Genomic DNA, 17439 nt, shown 5'->3' with positions numbered 1-17439 from the left:
AGAGATTCTACAAAAATATAACTATAGTTTTATCTTCATATTTGTATATAGCAGTCATACATCTATACAAAAATACATTTCTTCTTTATGGCTGTAGTAAAATCTATACTTAGCTTGTTTAACTGATGGGAAAATTCGCACATATCAAGTAGAAAACACTTTAATAACGTACAACTTCATGCAGTTGAAGAGGTCTCTCATTTTTTTCCTTTTCGTTATTTCTAGTTGATACACCCGCACAGTTCCTGTTTCTTCCTGGCATTAGGCCAGCAAGGATTTCTCGTTCCCCTCCCCTCCCGCAACCAGCAATCTTGTTGCTTTTACCAACTGATGAGTGGTCAAAATCAGATGCAAGCTCTAAATGATAGCTTAATCTTTTCAGAGTTAATAACCTTCACAACGGAAACATATGAAAACCATTCCCCCTTTCTTACGTCATCATCATTACGAAACACTTCTAATATGCTACTGGCAGGAAACTGGAAGAAAAGAAAAATGTCATTTAATTGAATTGCATATGTAAAGCACAATTCTTTCGTCGCTCCAAATTATTAACTCTATACTAATAATTGTGGAATAAAATTTTCTCTTAAGAAATGATGTGTTTAACATTAGTAGATATAATTAATTAATTATAAATTTTACTTTACAAAAATTGAATACGTTATGTTTAAATATTTAATTGTACGTAGAAAAGACGATTTTGAAATTTACCTTACGAAAAAAGATTCAACTTTATGACCAATTAAAACCTCTAAAAGAGCATAAATCACAATCTATGTGATCGTTTAACGGTATACCCTTCTAGAAAATGAAAAAATAGTTACACCGTCGCATAAGGCGAGCAAAGCAGGATTGTCTTTATCAGCGGCATATGTAAGAGAGTTTCCGGGTTTAACTTTCCCCTTGAGCAAGATATTATGCCCCCAAAAACAAAAACAAACATTTACCATCTTACTGTACCTACCTGCCGACAACGTTGCCAGTACTTTATTTACAATTCACGTATTTTAAATAACTGATGCAATGAATGTACTTCATTCTTTAAACCCAAGTGATTTTAAATAGAAAATGTCTTTTTCTAGTTGGAAACGTACATTGTACTGTTCTCTGAAGACAATTTTCTATAGGACAAAGGAATTATCCCAAAATTAGCGGGTACCAAGCATTACTTGGAAAAATGTTTTCTTGATATTTTCATTTGTTAATTGGGCTATATTACAAATAGTAATAACTAACTAAGTAACTAACTCTATGGCCTATGGAACCAGGAGATTCAATGCCGCGTTCACAAAAGCTCTCCACTGACTTCTATCCTTAGCCAATTGGATCCAGTTTCTACTTTGTATTCCTATCTCTGCGAGATCCATCTTAATATTGTCCTTCCATCTGCGACTAGGTCTTCCTAATGGTCGTTTTCCGATTGGTCTTCCAGTCAAGACTTTGAAAGAGTTTCTACTTTTTCCATTCTAGCTACATGACCTGCCCACCTAAGCCTCCTAGACTTGACGACCCTAACAATGTTGCGTAAACGGTATAAATTATGTAGGTCCTCGTTATGAAGTTTCCGCTATTCCCCATTCCCATTCATCTTGGGCCCGAATATTCGTCTCAGGATCTTGTTCTCAAATACTTTCAGTCTATGTTCTTCCCTCAGAGTAAGCGACTATGTTTCGCAACCATACAGAACAACAGGCATGATTATCGTTTTATATATTTTAAGCTTCAAATTCCTCGAAAGAATTCGCGACGACAAGAGATTTTGAACCGAATATTAACACGAATTTCCTGCTTTTAGTCGACATTTAATTTCTTGGTGAATAGGATTTTCGTCGGTTAATATTGACCCTAGATATTTGAAATTATCCACTTTATCAAACGTATTATTTAATATTTTAACGCATCCATAATTTGCCGTCTTACTATCCCGACGCACTTCCATGTATTTAGTTTTCTCTGCATTTACTTCTAAACCCTTGTCCCTGCATGCGTTTAATAAGACCCCTGCATTCCTTTCTATTGTTCTCCTATCATTCCCTATTAAATTTACATCATCATCATATGCCATAACCTGGTGAATACCGTTCAGCCCTAGGCCCTGGTTGCTATCTTTGATTTTCTTTATAGTGTATTCCAGGACAAAGTTAAATAGTAATGGTGACAACGCATCTCAGGCCATTTCGCCGTGAAAGCTCGTGGACAAAAATTTTCCTACCCGGACTTTACTTTGGGATTCATTTAAACATATCTTAATTAATCTAATTAGCTTTCTCAGTATTCCAAGTTCTATGAGAACGTTGTATAATGTTTCTCTTCTAACGAAGTCGTAGGCCTTTCTAAAATCAATAAATAGTTGATGTACCGGGGTATTGTATTCCCACTTCTTTTCGAGTATTTGTCAAATGGTAAATATTTGGTCGATAGTTGATCGATTTCGTCTAAATCCTCACTGATAATCTCCAATAATTTCATCTGCGTGTGGGGTCAATCTTGCTAATAAAATATTTGAAAGGATTTTATAGGATGTTGACAGAAGAAAAATGCCTCGATAATTATTACTAAGGCCCGGATTTTTATGTTTTTACATATTTTTTCCTTTGTATGTACGCTGGTGAAAATATGAAATGTTCGCAAATTACGAAGTAAGAAGCCATATAAACCAAAATCACTTTACATATTTTTACATATTTTGAAGTCTGTTACATATTTTCCGTCTACTGTACATATTTTTAAATAAATTCAGTTTTCTGGCACTTTTTCGCTAATTTTCTTTAAATAATACGCAAACAAAAATAGGCCTATATATGTAATAATAACACAAAAAGTACTTTATTTAAATATCTGTATTTTTTCTCTCACTTTGTTCAACCGATTTGCATTGAGGGAAAGCTGGGTTAAACCAAATCGTACACTCTACAATATGAAAAAAAAAAAAACGTCGTCAGTTACCGCTTCCAATCCTGAAAAAAAAACTCTGTTTTCTTATATATAAATAAAGAAAACAATATAAGGATTTTTGTGCTTATCGCCTTTGCAAGCAGACGCCACTCGGATGAGTGCCGACAAAACAAACTAAAACGCATACAGTTGGCTGGCTTTCTTACCTTTTTTGTATGTGCAACCTCTACGGAAATACAAGAAACTCAACTTTGTGCAGGGAGAAACAGGTGCGAAAATTGCCCGAAAGTTCCAGTCAGTTTTGAAGAGGAATCCAGGATACCTAACATTGAGGACTGCATGCAGGATATTGGATGGAGAAGGAACGGAGGCACCTGAGGAAACCAGTCCTGGAAAATGTCATTTGCTGAAGTTCGCGCCTGTCCATTCCTGCGACGTGGAAATATCTTTCTCAGCCTATAAAGGGATCCTGACTGACCAACGACTCTCTTTAGCTCCTGAACAATTGGAAAAGTATGTAGTGGTTCATTGAGCATCAGCAAAGTAAGCGCTTTTTTTTCTAAGATTTTTTTCATCATATACAATAATGTGGTTTTCATTTTTTCTGAGACAATTTCATTTGTTACTAGTAAAAGCTTGAAGTATCTGTGGCAAGTTAGAGATTTTTTCGAATACCATCATATAAAATACTTAGTGGTTCATGGTGCGCTCCGAAAGTAAGCGCTCGTTATTTTAAATATTTTTTTCTCTTTTGATATTCAATAATGATTTTCATTTCTCCGCGAGACAGTTTTATTTGTTCTTAGTGAAAATTTGAACGTATCAGTGACAAGTTAGTGACAAAGTTTTTCCATTGCGTAAAATTATTTAGTGGTTCATTGTTCGTCCCAAAAGTAAGTGCCTTTTGTTTAAATAAATATTTTTTTTTTGTGTTTATATGTTCAATAATGTGATTTTTTAACTTCTTTATACATATTTTCATTTGTTTCTTCTGAAAATCTGTACGTATCTGTAGGAAGTTATTTACACTTGTTAAGCTTTTATTACATAAATATGTTACAGTATATTAATTAGCTAAGAAAATAGCACAGACACAAAATAAACACGAAAAAATATTTTTACATATTTTCATATTTTTAACATATTTCTTACATATTTCATTGATTTTTGCTACATATTTATGTACATATTTCGGTACTTTGGACTACATAAAAATTCGGGCCTTAATTATTACAGTCAGTTTTGTCGCCTTTCTTGTGAATTGGAACAATGATTGATTCTTTCCACTCTTGTGGCAATTCTTCCTTGTTCCAGATAATGAGAATGAGTTTGTGTATCTTGTTCCACAATTTTTCATCTCCAGCTAATATTAACTCAGTCGGAATTTCATCCATACCCGGAGATTTGTGTTTCTTTATAGCAGTTTCTACTTATATTCGGTTGGGTTCCGGAATATTCGGTTCTGCAGAGTGTATCTCCTTTTCTCCACGCATACTAGTTTTTGGTTGCGCGTTAAGCAAATCGTCAAAGAAATCTTTCATCTATTTAGGATGTTATTCGTTTCAGTGAGAACTGTTCCGACAGATTTCTTTAAAAATTCGCTGATCCCCTTATACATGTCCCGAATGTTTTTATTTTAAATATTATCTTCAAGTTCCTTAATTTTAGCTTTCAAAAAATCGCGTTTCTCTGTACTAAAAGTTTTGGAAGTTTCCCGTCTGATATCTGCGAAATTTTCTGTAGTTATTTCATTCGGATTTTGTAACCAGCGTAATTTTTACCTATTTTATCTTCTCTGCTAGTTTAATGCATTCCTGGTCGAACCATGGTTTGTTCCTACGTATTTCCACGTGTCCAAATTTTTCTTTTGCTGAAATTTTAATGCTATCTCTAATTTCAATCCAGGTATCCTCAACACTAGTGCACTCCAAATCTTCTAAAACCGAGAATCTATTCGAAACTTCAATCTGGCATTCCTCTCTCATCTGGCTCTCTTCTAATTTCTTTAAATTAAATCTCTCCGTTTTCGGACATAGAATATTACATTTATTCAACGATAATCTCTCTCGTATTATCGCTGCTACCAGGTAGTGACTGCTTCCGCATATCTTAGTAGTATTAGTAGTAAGAGTAGTAGTAGTAGTAGAATAAGTAGTAGTAGAATATATTAGTAGTGACTGCTTCCGAATATCTAAGCAATTTTGTGTATATTTCTTTGGTGCAAATGGTCATGGGAAGGACACAGAACTTGATGTTGACCTAGAATTAAGAGTGACTGAAGTAATATATAATTAAAAGGTAGAGAGCTCTGACCTTAAAAGTAAGAAAAAATAGCATTGCATTGGACGCAGGCCCGTAGCTAGAATACTAAGGCAAAGAGGCTGAACCATTGTGAGGGGAGACTGACTTGAATTTCATTACATTTATACATGCGTACCAACAAACAACTGGAAATTTAAGAGAAAGACGAACGTGCTCGCAAAGAGGGCTGAACCCTCATATCCAGATCGTAACTACGGGCCTGACTGGGTACTTATTTGGAGTTGGCTACGCATTACTCAGTTGAATTGCATGTTAACGTTACATAGCTAGGGTAGTATGTCATGGGATGTTGTGCCAGGGAGTTTATTTTAAAAAAAAATATTGTATGTAGATTGACTTTCCTAATTAATTACAGTAGAGAGATTTTGTTGTTGTTATTTCTTTGATAAATATTCTAGCAATATAATGTATCTAAGTAATATAGGGTTTCTTTTTTACAAGCGAGTATTCACGCTTTGTGTATGTAAACTAGAACAATGAAGGTTTCAGAGAAGATCAAATCTCATTGTCTTCTGTAGACAATAGCCTATAGATACTAATACTCAGAGGTCTCGCAGAGCTTCTCATATGTTGAAAACAGTCCTTTGTTCTAGACAAGGATTTTCTGAATGAAACATATTTTCAACAGGATATTTTTGATACCTAAACTGAAAAGCAGAACCAAAGAATTTGAAAGCCTTGCGTTGTAGCTTAAGAAGCTGTCTATGTGCAAACAATAACGGATAAAGAAACAGTTATTAAATCAGTCTAGTTACATGCATTATAATAATACTACATATTGATGGTAAGAAAATATAACAGAATCGATGGAAATAAAGGTGTAGGCAAAGGCATAGATAAAAGAAGTTAATTATGATACTTCCTTACGAGTTCACTGTTCTTCCAGTCTACTCTCTACCTCGCTGTTGTTTTCGAAAGATTATGCCGAACGTCTACAAGCCATAACTTGTAAGTACTGTTTCATATTTTACATGAACAAGAATATAAACGATATTAATGCTCTAATAAAAAAAAATTCGGATCACTACAGTTTGAGTTTCAGATAATTTATAACATTTAAATCATTGAAAATTTATTAAATCCAGGCAATCCAAAGTTAAATCAAGAGAAAATAGTTTAGTGTATACTGTTCCAAAATATATCTAATAACAATGTTCTATATAAAGGATGCCCAAATTGAATCTAGCGCATTTTTGGTCTTGTTTTGTTTCCAAATAGGCAGACCTATTCATATCATTGTTGTGGTCACTGCAATTAACCTACCTTCAATTGTTTAGACTTTGTCCTGGTATTTAGTTTAGAATAGTTTACGGTTGAACAACGTGTTCTTCTTGTAAAATTTTATTAGGTAATGTGAATGAAATGTACACGTGCGAAATGAATGAAATTGAAGTGTGTTATTTCCAAAGATTTTTTTTTTTTTAAATCAAAACTTAACCAACAATGGATTCCGTGGCGCAAGAATTCTGGAGTTTGCGATGAGAAGGAATCCCAACCACATGTTGCGCCGTCCACTTATCAGGAGAAGGTTTTTCTTCCCAAGAAGTGATTGAGATACCGGAAGGGACGGTAGTCAGTGGGAGAGATATAGGGGAAATACGGTGGGTGACGAAGAATTTCTCAGTGCAACTCATAGAGAGCCTGCACCATCCTTTACGCGACATGTGCGCGAGCATTTTCATAGAATATAAGATCTCCATGTCTGTTGACCCTTTTTCGATACTCACTGACCAGTTTGAAGTGCATTTTATGGAATTCATCACAATAAGGATCTGTATTGATGGCGTTACCTCGTCTGAAAAAGACATGATGGGATCTTTCCCACCATAGGCCCAGGCCCGTATCCAGGAGGGTCTAGGGGGGCCGGGTCCCCCTAAATTTTCCCTGCCCTCCCTAAATTTTCACAGTAGGCTTCCAAATGAACTATAATATGGTGATTAATTATAATATGGTTGGGTTGTGCGCCCCCCCCCAACTTCGGCGGGGCCCCCCTACATTTTTGGGCTGGCTACCGGCCTGCATAGACCACCATGAAAACAATAACACCTTCTATAGGTGGAAAGGTAGTTTAGGAAAACGTCCTGGATATTGATCACGAACAACCATTGTCTTGATCGTTTACGTTTCCATAGTAGATATACGTACTTCTCATCTAACGTGACAATCCAATGTAGGAAACTTTCCCGGTTATTATTACACTTAAGGAACTACGCACTTGGGGATCTCAATAAAGTACTAAGGGGAATAATTATTTAACCATGAAGTTTTAAAGAATCAAAAATCAGGTGTCTCAGAAGGTGGTGCCCTCTCATTAGCCAATGATGCATAAATATTGGGAGATTTGATTTAGTGGGGTTGTATGAAGACATGAGTGGTGAGTAGGGTTCATATATTTAAGAAAAATAGGCACACTTTCGGTTTGAATAATACGAGACACTTTTTTTTATCACAACTACATGGTATACTAAAGAGGTAATTAGTCCTTGTACCTTCTGTGAAGACACCCATCTCTTCGACTCTTTTTAAGGACTAAAAGACTTAATTCTGATTCGTGGCAGATTTTTACCGTTGTCTAGTGGCACTAATGTTGCAACATGAGAAAACTGTAAATTGTTATAACATTTTAAGGTGACGGCTATCGATTTCTTACCAGTTACATGTTTTAACTTTAAGAATGAGAATATTAAAAACGAATTACGGGACAGTTCTGCGCACTAAATCATTTCACTGGGTATTGGGACGTATACGAACTAGTGGCGATGTTAAACGCTAGAGAGAAGCAAGGGAGCATGCGTCCTCTTGGTGGCATTGACATTCCCGCCCCGACACATTTTATTGTAAAATAGGTTAAGCAATATAAAATTATTATTTTCGATAGACAAAATGATAGATGCCTCCAAAAAGTATGTCTGTCCCTTCATTTGCTTCCTCAATAAATTAAGGCTTGCGTCGTCACTGATAAGAACCCTTGTGATGAGGTTATTTTTACCGATCAGGAAGAGGCCAGTGGACATGGAATTAACAAAGAAAATATTGCCCAATGTAAATGGTTACGTCAGATTTGATAAGATTACAAGAATGCTGAAAGACATTGAAGCCATACAACTGTGATGAATATTCAAAGACCAGGACAATATTTAAAAAAAAAAAAAAAAAAAAAAGTGTCTCTAGTTACAAGATTAAAAAAAAAAAAAACTTGGCTGAAATGATACGAAAAAGCTATTCTGTAAGAACATGGACTACACAAAGAACCATGTTTTTAAAATGCTCACAAAGGCAAGTAACAAAAATCCAAAAATAGTGATGAAAGATATCTTTTACGCTAAGATGATGAGAATTCCCATCTGGTGTGACGTCAAGACGTGCACTCACACATACGTAATGTTCTCTTATCGTTAAATCTCGAAAGAACTTTTTCCTCTCACAACTTTATAGACACTGGGAATCTAACCAATGTCTTCCGGTGGAAACTGTCTTTTTACTCTTTAACTTTAACTGTTAATTAAAATTTGGTGTTGGCATTTCCTATATATTATTCAAAATTACCAACAAAATATATTCTTTTCAATTTGCAGATTGAAAATTAAGCTACAAGTACTGGGTCTTTGGCTCTTAAATATTGGCACAACTTTTTAACTACATACTATGGTTTGGTATGATTTAATTTGATACAAGAAAATAATGAAGTTTTGTAACTCATGTAGTGCATAAAAACTGTCATTCATAATTATGCAAGTACATAGAGGTGATCCCAGGGGTGGTGATGGGAGATATATATTCCCTTCCCTGAAATATGAAAATATATTCAAAATATTGGCTTATAATATTTTGAATATACAACTTAATAGTACTGCATACTATTTGAATCGATATTTACTCCTGTTTATTTGCGAATGCATATTTATTCGTGCATACTGATGCATTTGCATTAAACTCTGAACTGTTCCCATTCAAAATTGCCGTTTAAGAAATACTCAAGTATTACAAAGAAGTAATGTAATAAGAATCTAAGCAAGAGCTAGTATGACACAAGCCCTTGTTCGCTTATTGGTTTTCATTATATTGTTTCCCAAGGGCGCCCATCAGGGGGGCAAGGTGGGGCGCTCGCCCCTAAGATGAATTTATACTTGGGAATATCGAAAACCAAATAGAATTTTTACATTAGTTACAGCAAAATTTGAAACCACATTTGAAATGTCGCTTATACTTGCCCCCCCCCCCTTGGAAACCACAACATGGGCACCCTTGTCGTTTCCTTATTTAGCAGTTTTCCTTGTAACTCCGATATCCGTCATGACTTTTCTCTTATTAAAACTTCCGGAGAGACAGAGGGCAAGGTCGTATGTTTTATACAACACGAAACACAACAAAAACTAGATACAGTCTAGGTCTTTCCTACTTTTGATTGTGTACGTACCGATTCTCAAATATTGAACTATTGGCCCAAGTATGGGCAACGTGGACAAAAGTTGATATTTTCGGTTCCCCAAGGAAACACTATCAGCGGTGGACAATTTATTATTCACATTACACGCTCCACCCGTACCCGTGATTGACGATGTGGCATTACAATAAAACAATATGAATTCACTATATACATGAACTCACTATTTTTTTTAAATGTATACCTTTCTGTTCATTAGTCATATTGTAATAAACAAAATCAGAGGAAGTGAAGAAAATAATCTTTATCGTTTCTGAGAAAATCTTCCCGAAAGGATTTAGTTAGTAGTAAACTGCACATTGTGACATTTTTTCATGAGAAATTATTCACGGCGATTGATAATTAGATATTTATGAATAATCAAAAAAAAAAAAAAACATAAATAGTTTATAAAAATTGTCAGAAAAGTCTCATTTCAAAAGTAAACTATTCTTCATATTTGCTTTCATTAAAGCTGACTACTTATATTATAAGGTTGTCAATCATGCATTTGCTTGTAAAAGAAATTGCCTAAGTTGTTTCAGAGAAACTCATTCGGAAAGAACAGACCCTTAATAATAAAGCTATCTCTTATAGATATTTTCAGGAAAAATTACGAATATCGTGTTGTAGATTTGTTAATGAAATATGGCCAAATCGCTTTAGTCGTTTGTGAGGAAAAATTAAATCGAAAGAGCAACTATTCCTTCTGGATTTTATTTAAAATAGTACAATGTTGTTAATTAAATATTGATTTAAGAAATATAAACAAAATCTTTTGGGCAGTTTTCGAGTAACGCGAATTTTTTTATTTTTTTATTTTTCATACTCCAGTAAACTATCATTATTTTGGAGGTCAGAAAGAAAATTCAGAAATCCTTTGTAGAATCTTATAAAATACGAAGTTTAAATTTGGTCCGTATACCTTAAACAGTGTAGCCTCTAGGTGTGTAAATATACATCTGGATGAACTGACGCAGATATACAAATATCCCTTTTTCATATGAGATATGAAACGTGTAGATTCGTTGAAATTTCAGATTTTTTTTAATGTTTCCCATACTTTTCATTGTCCTGTTGTTTCTCGAAAGCAAAGAAGTCGAAAAGAGGAGTTTTTATTCTTGAAGGTGCTTTCTTGTAGCGTCTCATTAAAAAAACGTGCTACCAGAGCAATGTTATATCTAAGGCCCGGATTTGTATGTAAAAACATATTTTTTCCAAACACATACAAGCCCAAAACAAAGTTTATTATCCCAACTAAGAGTCTGGAAGTGTAAATTACAAATTTTATTTCACATAAACGTGCATATTTTCTGAAAAACAGTTATGTAAATAAATATTTTGCTCATTTTGTACTAATCACATATTTTTAATAATTTTCCGTTATTTTATTCTAAATTTCACAACGAATTGTTTCTTCTTTCTCTCTGAAGAAATTAACATCGGGAAAAGAATAGGCTACATACATCTATCCATCGTATTTACAAGCAATTTCACACTTGCAGACACAGTGTCGTCATAAATTCTGCTTATTAGCGATAGGGTAACTTGTGCCAAATAAATAGCATCTAAAGGAGCGCCTTGTACTTTGAAGTCAAAACTGAGGAAAGGACGAGTGGCCGTATGTAAAAGGGAGGTAATTTCATATCTGCCAATTTCTGTTTCTTAACTCACTCTATAAGGAAACTAGAAACTACGGGAGATTTACTGAGTACAGTGCGTTGAAACAAAGTACAGTGCTTGAAAGAAAGCTGAATGTTCTTTCTGCTTCGAAAGCTGAAGATGTAAGAAAAAATTAGGGATTTGTTTGAAAAAAAAAAACAATTGACTATAAACCCTACGTAAAATATCTGAAGTATTGGAAGGCCAAAATACAAGTGAAGTTGATGGTGTGAATATTTGAGATATGTCCACTTTCAAATACGCGAGGTTAACATCGTGTGATGTAGAACGTTCCTTTTCTCAATATAAAGCATTATTCCGTGACAATAGGCATGGCTTTACGATGAACAATTTGGAAAAAACGTAAGTTATTTACTGCAATGTCCATGGAATTTCGACATCTGATGAATAAGAGCTATTGGAGAATACCAGTATTTATTTTTCTTATGTTAGGCGTTTTCTCATTCTTTTTCTTGTTATTGTTTGTTACATATTTTATTCAATTTTTAGCAAATATTTATTCACTTTTAGCACAACAAAAATAAATATTTTACAATTTTAACACATAAAAATTCGGGCCCTAGTTATATCTATTGACAGGTGAAAAAGTCATTGTAATGAAGTATCCGATCTACTCTTTCTATGATATGAACCGTAATTTCCGATAACCAATAGATAATATTATATACCTATTAATGAGTTCAAAGCAAATAGATGTTCAGTTATAATTTGCGAGGCAAGTTCAGACAGCGAGTTACCTTAGGTAAATGAAGAAGATACAATGACCTTGAAATATTTATTGGCATAAATACAACATAGCTCACACTACTTTTCAACATATTCACCACCGTAATTCAGACACTTATTAATTTTTGTATTCTGATGTCTTAAAAGTCAACAGCTTGAGAGTAGAAACATCCTGCATCCATCTATATACAATTTCTTGAAACTCAAATATGTCGTCACAGTTTAGTGAAACAGAGATCGGGAAACGTGTGTGTGAGAAGTGGCTGCCGAGTTCACTTATCGTGAAGCGACGGTTTTCCAGAATGTTTTGTCGCGAAGTTCAGATGGTCCTTTGTCACAACCGATGGCCGCCCACTTCGATCCATATTATGGACACTCTGCCGACCTTCAGAGAATTGTCTACACCAGTGACGCACCATCTGTTTGGACGTCTAGTCTGATGACAGATCACACCTCACAGTTTGTGGGCGGCAGTATCAGAATCGTAATCTTCAATCTGCTAGTCTGGGCATAATACGAGCAATGTGCTATGTGTCGCAGCTAAAGCCATGTCTTTTGTCTTGTGGGCATACCCAATACCATCTCACATCGTCTGAAAGGCCCTCTGTTGTTCGAGTTAAAAACTTACATTCTGGACGGGCCTAATATAATACAAATTGATACAGGGAAAAAGGGAAAATTTACATTGACGTTCAATGCACGAAAAATTCAGTAATGAATGAAATGTATTGTAAAGAATATGTCAATTTCTATAGTAAGCAATAGTCATTTATGTCTTATGAAGATTAAGTAATACTTGTATGCCATATTCTGATAGTCTACTATGGAAATTCTGTAATGTTCATCGTAATATGTATAGATTTGTCCAGTGGAATGGAAACGATTTCCTCTTCTTCAATTTACGTTTGCAGTTCATCAATGATCGCATGTATGTGCAGTACACTCTGCTTTCTACTGTTCACATAGAAAAAACTAACAAACATTGAAATCGTAGCCTTGGGACCATAGAATGTCACTGTTTCGTGAAAAGAAACGCTTTCCAACAAATAGTCTGGAAATTGACTGTTGTCTTCTTCGAAATTTGATTTAAAATAAAAAAGAATAAATTAATGTTAGCTACACTCACTTAATTGGAACACTGAATGAAACAACCGTTATGTTTTCCTCCGTGCAGTCACCTATCGACTAATTCAATCCAGATAACTCTGTTTGGAAACAAACAAAGGGTTTGTTTAGCTGTGACAGAGACCATGTGCTGAAGGTTTTCATCACTTTATAGTCTTATTAAAGGGAATTTCCTAATTGCTGATTGTTTACAAAACACAGGCAGCTTCTCTGCTTGTTAGCAGTACTGATGTAATCATACAAATTGGTTTCCAACTACACTCCATCCACTTCGTGTAAACTGTGAATGAAAGAATATTATTCTTTTATTCAATATCCAAATAAAATCCATAGGCGTTATTGTCAAATGTTGAAGTCTATAAAGCCCCATCCCCACCCTACCCCAAAAATGTACGAAAAATATTTTCTTTAACGTAAACCTTGGATTGACTGGTTTTGAATATATTCGTGAAAATTAAATTGTGTAGTATTTAATTTCATTATCTATTAATCAAATTTAGTTTAAGCGATATTAAATCTCTATGTTTGAAAGAAGTCCAGACTGACTGACTGATCAACACATACGCCAAACTGCTTAAGCTCAGTATTCGTAAGCTTCCTTAACAAAATTCCCCTCGTCTGACAATATTTTCCATTTTCTTATTAATTTTTTCTTAGTTTATTGTCTAATTCCTAAGATTAATTTATCTGTTTTAAAGGAAGTGCCAATCACATTTGTTTAATTTATTTACTTTTAGCATCTATTGTTTTTACTTTTCCTTCTTCTTCTTCTTCTTTCTTTCTTACAAAAAATACACACAAATGCACCCAGCCAACCAAAAGCGGAGTTTGGGGATGGTCAGTGGCGTATTTACGATTTTGTTTCGGGAGGGGCTTTGCTAACTTTCGAGGGGGGGGGGCTTTGCCTGAAAATGTGAAAATTCTGTAAGATATTCCATATACTTTACTATAGTAAGTAAGATTTCGGGGGGGCGTAAGCCCGGAAGCCCCCCTAAATACGCCACTGGGGATGGCCAATGGGGCAACCGCCCCTGGTCCCGCGCTTAATGGAGGGGGCGCGTTCTAAACAAGTTTCATCCAAAAAGTAGATACAAAAGTACATTACACACACACACATCGGCGCGCGGCTACTTTTACCGGTACTCTTGCCCTACGAGCTCATTATTAGCACTAGGCGCCGCGCGCACCTACGCCGTCTCTGCAGTCAACAATGGGTGCAAATTTATCCTACTTGGAACACACACACACACAGAAACTATTGCACTTCTGAAGAAGAAAGGAAAAATTAAGGATTTATACGAGTATTCGTCAACCAGTCAGTGCAAGAATTTTCCTGGATCTTTACGTTTTATTTAAAAATTTATTTTTCATCAGTTTGCTAAATTTACCTACGAAATTTTCCTCAAACTACAAACACTGCTTCAGCTTGAAACTAGAGATTTCGTCAGCACATAGAATTTGTGACGTGAGATCCACTGAGGAGAGTTTTGGAAATTGGACGTGGAAGGAAATGAAATGAAGATTGCAGTTAATAAGACGTCCATAATTTGCACCGTCTCGTAATTCCTTATGTTTAGAGAACTCAAATTTGACATTTAGACTCTTTTCATTTAAAATAATAAACTCATGTTTCTGAGGGCTTTGATCTTTGATCTAGAATTGGAGAAAACAGAGCGGAAAGTAAAACGGATTGGAGTAATTCACTAATCTAGGTCAAATATTAAAAAAAAAAAGACTGAAACACGTGTTTACTTATTTTAAATGAAAAGTTCAAATAAAATGACACGGTGGCTCAGAAGTAAAGCGCTTTCCTCTAGTGCATGAGGTCCCTGGTTCGATCCATCTCCATGTAAGTTTGTAGTAGACAAAAATATGTCTGTTGTGGTGGTAGACAACACAAGAAAATCTTTCACAGATAGATTTTCTCTGCGTACTCCCGTTTCCTCCCACATTCTCATTCCGCCAGTTCTTCAATCATCATTCATTTGCCTTAATCATCCGTCTCTTTGTCTGAAGAGCAAATTGTGGGACGTTAATGGTATTCACTACAGCAAAATTAAACTACCGCTAATTTTAGAGTTTTTCTGTAATATCTTCGAAACAAATAAAAGTATTCGAAAAGTAAAAATGAAGTGAACTAGACAATACGATTTTGCATGTGAAACCGTTATCACAATTGATTTATCTGTTTTCGATTTGCAACTGTCGATAGAATTATCATTTTTTGCGAGTTCTGTAAATAGCGGCATACCAAAAGCAGATAGGTGGATTTTGGTAAAGGCATCACATGCAAAATCGTATTGTCTAGTTCACTACGTTTCTGCTTTTCGAATATTTTTATTTGTTTTGAAGATATTACAGAAACACTCTAAAATTAGCGGTAGTTTAATTTCGCTGTAGTGAAGACCCTTAAACTGAGATATTTCAAAGCAGAAGTCCAAATATCCAATTTCATAGTTATAAACTTAAGGGATTCCAGGATAGAACATATTATTGGAAGTTCTACTTGGAAGGAGGTGAAGCAGGAGTTCAGTTATAATAAGGTGGCCATATCTCGGAACCTCTTAAGTTTAGAGACATAAAATTTGGTATTTAAACCTTTGGTTTAAAAGAATTAAACATGTGTTTCAACGGTTTATCATAATTGACCTACATTAGAGGAAAAAGTGTTCACGATTTTAGTGTAAAATGGGAAAAATTTAACTTTCTACCATATGTGTGTATAAGCAAATTAACGTAAAATAAATCTGGCAACTTTTAGAAATAAATGACAATAATTACAGAAGTAAACGTGATAAAGTGCAGACATTTTTTCTATAATCATGTCTGTGATTCTTAAAAAATACATATTTTTTATTATCAACTCGCCCCGTTCTTCCAAAACAAAAGATAAACAGTCTTTTACTTTCCCCTTTTCTTTTGTTTTCCTTCTTTAAGTAAGTCTTAATGAGGAGAGGTCGCACTTAAGATGCAAGAAGAAACATGTCCTTCCTCAATTGGATACGGCAAAGACGTGAGAGTGGAATTTTAAGTGTCACCTTTAAGTAAAGAGGACTTAAACAAATTTAGTTGGTCGTGGCCTTTGTGAAAGGTGTGACTGCGTTCTCTTACTATTCGCATTATATTTATCTTTCTCCTTCTCTTGGAAAACATTGCCACATTATTATAGCTTATTACGTTCTGAAGCTGAGCCAATTTGTTATGTTAAATCCTCGGCTCCGGTAGCATACCAACACAGATAGAACTGTCCCGTAGTTATGACCTGTAACTGAAAGAAGATAAATGAAAGAAGCGAATAATGACAGAGGCGGATCCAGGAGAAGGCGATCTCCCCCCAGAACAGGAAACTTTCTTATTTTATATAAATAAAACCCATCCCAGAGCTTGGAGCTTTTAAAAATAGCTCTGAGTAGCAGTATTACAACCCACCGCCCTCTCCCAGAAGTCCGTCCTGGATCCGCCCCTGAATGATGATTAAATTAATTGGTGGAATTAACATTTCAAATTGTGACTTGGAAACGTTAAGCTCCGTTTTTTAAAAATCAGAAAAGATATTTTTTTTCCTTGCAAAATTGTTTTCAAAGTTCAAAATTTTAAAATTGTATTTAGAAAACCTACTATTCTCGTTCTCTCCTTGTTCCAATATACTACTCTCGGATTTACCTCTTTAAAATGTCTTCCTGGGGCCTTATTCCGTATGGATGTTAGCAAAATGTTGTGGATCACAACGCAATACAGAAGAATTAAATAAACAACTGTTTTGTCCATTATCGCAAACTAAAACGTGAATTCCGAAATTCCTTGAGTTGAAAGAAACCGATACAGAATGAGGCTTCTTTGGGGTTTGTGAAAATAAAGAAATTCGGACTGTGATCCTGACTACACCATCTCCAGAAGTACCTAAGTCAAGAAAGAGTGAAGCCTTTACTTTGACACACCAGACACGAACTTTGGACCTTCATGGCTTGTCCTGAAAGGAGTACAATATTTACTTTATTATTATTATTATTATTATTATTATTATTATTATTATTATTATTATTATTATTATTATTAATAATAATAATAATACTGTTGTATATCGGTTTAAACTGGATTCAGCTTAGAAATTTGACGGCCGTCTCTGGCAAGTACAGATTATTTGAACAGTTCTTCTCCAAAGAACTTTCTGACCATATAACAGTTGTATAGTATTACTGATTTTTCTAGAATTGTTAGGAGATGTTTTGCTTTTATCTGTTCAAATTGTGTCACAGTACTTT

The sequence above is a fragment of the Thermobia domestica genome, chromosome 3, assembly GCF_964235325.1.
Source record: "Thermobia domestica chromosome 3, izTheDome1.hap1.1, whole genome shotgun sequence".
NCBI classification, from domain to species: Eukaryota; Metazoa; Arthropoda; class Insecta; order Zygentoma; family Lepismatidae; genus Thermobia; species Thermobia domestica.
Note: the sequence above shows the minus strand (reverse complement) of the source record.